This window comes from Bidens hawaiensis, unplaced genomic scaffold (assembly GCF_021521415.1).
Source record: "Bidens hawaiensis isolate Kalapana, Puna unplaced genomic scaffold, B.hawaiensis_p1.1 tig00035847_1, whole genome shotgun sequence".
Lineage (NCBI taxonomy): Eukaryota > Viridiplantae > Streptophyta > Magnoliopsida > Asterales > Asteraceae > Bidens > Bidens hawaiensis.
This window is the reverse complement of record NW_027505382.1, coordinates 57,038-63,037: the sequence shown is the minus strand read 5'-3', so window position 1 is coordinate 63,037 and position 6,000 is coordinate 57,038.

Sequence of the window (6,000 nt, the reverse complement as noted above, 5' to 3'; positions counted from 1 at the left end):
ATCTAGGATTTTTAATTACCATGTTAAAATAACCAGAAAATAAAAACCAGTTAAAAACGAACCAAGCTCGACAAATAAACAAAATAAACAAAACAGTACTGTCTGCACTTAGCAGCACGGTACCGTGCTTCCTACTGCACGGGGCCGTGTTTTTGGTCAAACAGCAGTTACGAGTTTTAACTTAACAAAATAACTTTCTCCAACCACCAAAACTATTTTTCACTGCATTCTGAACCAAAAACCGCCGACCCTCGACCATTTTACGAATTTCTTCATCAAAATCTTCGATTCTAAACCTAAGGTATGTTAATTTAACAATTACATTACTCGAATTCATCATTCTAGGTTTAGATTAACCCTAATATTGTTCAACACGACCAAATCGGGTCAAAACCCGAAAAGGGTATGGGTTATTATGCTTGATTATGATGAGTAGATTGTTGAATGTTTGATGGTTAGGGATTAATTGAAAGAAACAATTCGGGTTTTGGGTGTTAGAATAAATACCCGACGAACCATTAAACCCAATTGATATAACCGGTTAGAAACGAGGGTTAGAGTCTAAGTAAGTTAGAAATCGGTATTACAAACACGAGCCGTGCCCAAAAACAACACGAGTCGTGGTCAACAAAAAGTCAAACTTCAAAGAAAACTGAAGCAGAAGCAGCAGCACGGGGCCGTGCTTCTGAAAGCACGTCGCCGTGCTTTGCTTCCTGTTTCAGCAAAATGCAAATTTTTCGTGAGTTTAGACTAATTTAAGTGTAATTTGCAGATGGCTGAGTATGGGGAAGATTTTCATGCGTTCCTAGTCTTCAGAAACCGCAAAAAAAAGGACCAAGCGGCAAACGAAAGATTAACGTATCTTAACAACAGATATCCAGAAGCTCACTTCCATGCATTTGAAAACACCCTAAGAAACGTAAACCAATGGGACCGATATCAAAGCATCGTGAAGGGACCCTGGAGATGAGTTTTTAACCAAACAGGGGATTCAGTTACAGAACTCACAAAAGAATTCCTGGCTTCGTTCAACCTTAAGAAGAAAAAGTTTGACATGTGGGATACTAAGGCAATCGAGTTTCGTTGTGGGGGTATTTGGCATACAACTTCTAACCCAACTGGGAATTGATTTGGGTATTTACACGTCCGAGGAAACTGACATGAACATTTGGTAGGAGGCTAAAACAACCTTTACAGATGAGGGTGAAGATGATGAAGCTGAAGCAGGTGCCATTAGGGACGAAGCTTGGGAACAGTTGAGTTATGGAACAGCAAGCTATAGGCCGAGCGTTTCAAAGAGCACAGCACTGCGTGACCCGCTGATGAGGTACATCCACCGATTGCTGAGTCATATCGTCACAGCTCGAGGACAGAGCAAAGGGGTTGTTAACCTAAAGGACCTTTGGGCATTGTATTGCATAAAAAACGAAATACCATGCAATATCACTATGCTATTCTGCAAGCTTTTCATGTCAAATGCTACTGCCCGAGGAAATACCCCGATCTTTAGAGGTCCCTGGATCTACAACCTCTATATAGCATATGGTGCAGACACAGAAAGAACCCCAAGCCAATACTCAATAGCTCTCAACCTTGATTACTGTGAGAGCATGCAGATGGTTCAGCAGATCAGCCCAGGTGTGTGGAGATTTTGTGACAAGTACAATCAGATTTGGGACCCCGAAGACCCGTCGGAGATGATGATACAGGATGTGCATGAGAGACGACAGTCACCGCCCAGACAACACCGCTGCCAAACCTACCATCAGACAGGAGGCCCATCTTCATCAGGGGCCGGCCCCAGTTCATCACATGATAGCCGATACTCTTTGGAGGGTATTTATGGACTGATCGATCAATTCTCAACTAACACTATCGCCTCGTTTTAAAAGATCAACGAGCAAATGGATGCCTCCGATGCACAGCGAGCAGCCGAGTATGAAGCAACGAGGCGAGAGATTGAGCGATTGGGCTATCGCATGGACAGGCAGTGGGGACCGTTTGACTCGGACACGGGTAACTGATAACTGACGGCACAGGTAGTTGGGCATGGGCACAGGCATGGGTTGGTGTTACTTCATGAACTTATTATTATTTGTGTTTGAACAATTTACTTTTCGTCGTACTTGTTTATTTGTTTTTATGTTGGTTTGGATACTACTATGGCCATGAGTACCAAAGACATTTTATTAGGTACTAATTTAGCCCGATAGGGCAAGGGATGGATGATTCCATACCCAATTTTCAGTAGTTATGCTTGGTTGTTTGTGAATCTTTGCGGTTTTATATTATACAGGTACAAAAACAGGAAAACGGACGAAAAACAGGGGATGCTCTGTCGAAATTTCGTTAACCCGTAGGGAAGTAACTCTCCATTTTTACCCATAAATTAGAATTTTTATATTTTCATGAATCTTGTCACATTGAGGACAATGTGAGATTCAAGTGTGGGGAGGGGAATTACTTGACCAATTGTTTGTCCAACTAATTATAAAAATTCTCTAAAACAAATATTTTTGCAGCAGATAAAGATTATTCTAAACCTAAAATCCAAGAAATTTTTTTGCAAATAACCAATCATTACATAAAAGTAAAAAAAAAATAAGAAAAAGTTTTGTAATATTGAGAATAAATTTATGCAAAATATGGCGTTAATACCCAATTCCTCCGTTACTGTGAGACAAACCTCATGCCATATAAATATTTTTTCGGAAGCTTTGAGTGAGTCATATGTTTCGTGTGATTTAGAACTTGTCCCAATTATTCATTTCAAGACCGCACGAAGCGTTGTATAAAGAAGAAGGTAATAGTTACAAAAATCCATTACCAAAACCACAAACCCAAAAACCCGATCACCCTATCCATTTCCACCGGTAAAATACAACACTGGTCTTTTACCGGCAGACCCTAAAGAACTGGAAATGCATTCTTTCGATTTCAATTTCCTTTGCTGCATACATTTCACAAAACCTAGGTTGCCTCCAGAACTTAGGGAGAGAATCTTTCTCTTTAGCAATGGAGTGAGGAAAAAGTGGCGCAAAAACGAACAAAGGCCACCATTCTGTGGAATTTCCAAAAATTCAATGAAGAGAAGAGCAAAAAGATATGAACGATGTTTAGGTTGCGGAAATTGGTCCCACGAAGGAAGATGTAGAAAAAGTCAAACTCAGTCTCAGCATGAATATACCGAGCTAATGAGGGTGGGGGCTATTAGGATCAAAGCCGAACGATCCATTAGATTTGGAAGTTATATTCAGAACAGGAGAAGAATTGATCCACATCCTCGATAAAACTGGTCTTGACGATCTGACCTTAAAAGAGTCATTAGGCATATAAAAAATAATAATAATAATAATAAAACTCTCGAAGAAAAAGGAGCTAACCATCAAAGACATCTCAAAACTCCCAACAAACAGTGGAAGTTGTATTTACCATTAACCCTTGAACCACCACAAAATACCAATTCCTACTCACACTAAACCAAAACCCCTTTTACCTTCTGATCTATGCGACCTTCAAAAGGTGGAGATTTGAATTTGTTACAAACTTATTTATCACAGGTTGCATTTTGGCTAAGAGTGTTCACATACCTACATCACAGGTATAATCAGATATAAAACCGAGTGTGAGTGAACATTGTGAGAACGTGACATTTTGCATAAACGGAAACTCATAAAAACAAAAGTTTTTCTCTTTTATCACTAACATAAGGATTGGTTATTTTGTTTCATCTTCTTGGAGCTCACTTAAGGAATAGCTATAATCTAAATTTGCTGTTTTTAGAGAACATTTATAAGACGATTGCTTGAGGACAAGCAATGTTCAAGTATGGGGATGTTTGATGTACATAGAAATATACATCTTTTCGGCATCAAATAATCTCTAAAAACTGCAATTTCTATCTAATAACATAGCATAAAAGACTACTTATCATAATAAAACGTAATTTCAGGTGAAACCAAGTCTCAAACGAAGAAACAAGCAAAAAGACAAAGAAAAACAGAAGAAAACACAAGAAAACAAAGAAACACGCCCCATGCCTCAAGAAACACACCCCCATACTTCTGACACAAGAAAAGACAAAATCTGAGAACAAAAGCACGGGGCCGTGCTCAGCATGCACGGGGCCGTGGACGGGAATACAGAAAAGACAAAGAAGAATTGAGCACATGTAACTAAAAAACACGGGGTCGTGCCTTCTAACCACGGGGCCGTTGCCACCTCACACAAAAGACAAAACAAATCTGGCACATGTCATAAAAATACACGGGGCCGTGCTCAGCATGCACGGGGCCGTGCCTCATCGTCCAGATTGCCTATAAATAGTGGCTCATGTTGCATTCATCAAGTGTGCCTTGAAAAGAGTTTTCTCCGGTTTTCACTTATAAAAACACACACTAACATTCACTTTGAAGATCTAGTGAAGAGTTTGAAGGCTTGGAGGTCATCACCACTAATCATCATCATCAACCATCATTACCATCTTTAAGAAGAAGGATTCATCTACACTTGGTTAGATTGTTCTAAGTTTAATCATGTATTTGTTGTTATCAATCATCGTAATGCTTATCACTATGTTCATTATGAGCTAAACTCCTTTTACCATTTAAAATCTATGAAGAAGCTTTGTTTTACTTGATAATTAATCAAGACATGTGATGTAGTCTAGTTAAGTACATGGTTATGTTACAATTATCTTTTGATGAGAAATGTTTCACCATCTTAAATCACTAATTCAAAGTTGGTGGTTGTCAAATCTTATTGGCAATCGTTCATGATCGATTCATGTTCTTGAAAGATAGAAATACTTTGATACATTATCGAAACATGGATCCTTATATTGTACTTAGAAATGATGAGATATAAGTTATGGTGTATTTTTCTAAACCTTGGTGATCCGAAAATGGCTTTGCTTAGGATTTCAAATTAGCTAAAGAAACCATATGTTAACGGAATGTGTAATCATAACCTACTTAAATCAACCAAGGGGAGGTTGTGTGATGAACTACAACCACCCGAAGTTGTTAGAATTGGTATTCGAGAAATTGAAGTCAATCCTAATCTTTCAACTTAACGAAACTACTTGCCAACTTAAATTGACATCATTGAGATGGTATGACATTAGGAAAGGGTGGACTTTAAAATGCGCATATCATCTCCTTAGTGCCAAAGATGCTCACTTTGGGTTAAGGAGCTATCTATCATATATTGCTACAGCAAGTCTATCACATGTCTACATATTAATTATCAACGCTAAAAATGGAGTGGATTCTGGATCTTAGATGGTAACCTTCGCATAATTGAACAACTCATTTAGAATCTCTTTTCTTGGTCACCTATAAACTATATATAAGTATTTATATTTTATAAAAAGTTAAAAATCAACCTCAAAATGATTAAAACCTCCGATTGAAGTAAAACAACAATTTATTATTAGAAACCTTTGTATCCACGGATCGATACTTGGTTCTTACCAATACTATTCTACATATACGATAGGTACACTTGCCTGTTTTGTGTGTGTTTAGTCTTTGTAGAAATCACTTTTATAAATTTAAAACACGATCTTGTGCAAAAGTGAATCATCCAACCTCTTATAAATTTAAGACGCACGCGCACAGCACATCACATTACAATTTGATTTTTCTTTAATAATTTATATTATTTAACTTATTTTAAATTTTTAAAAACCTAGTTTTGTTTCGTATACTTTTATTAGCATTTAGATATAAAATTTATTAAAAACGGAGCATTTTTAAAAACATATATTTTTTAATATTATTATATGTAAATTTTATGTTTTAAATACTTTTAAAAAATCAAGGTTTTTTTACATAATTATGATATTATTTAACTCGCCAAGTGTCCACGCTCTGTTGGTTTGTTAGATTTTTTTGGATAAAAATTGTAATCTAGAAATCTAACATTATCTACTTCTATGTATTATATATATTGGATAAAACAAGAATGCATTCAAACTATCTCCATTCCTAGTTTTCT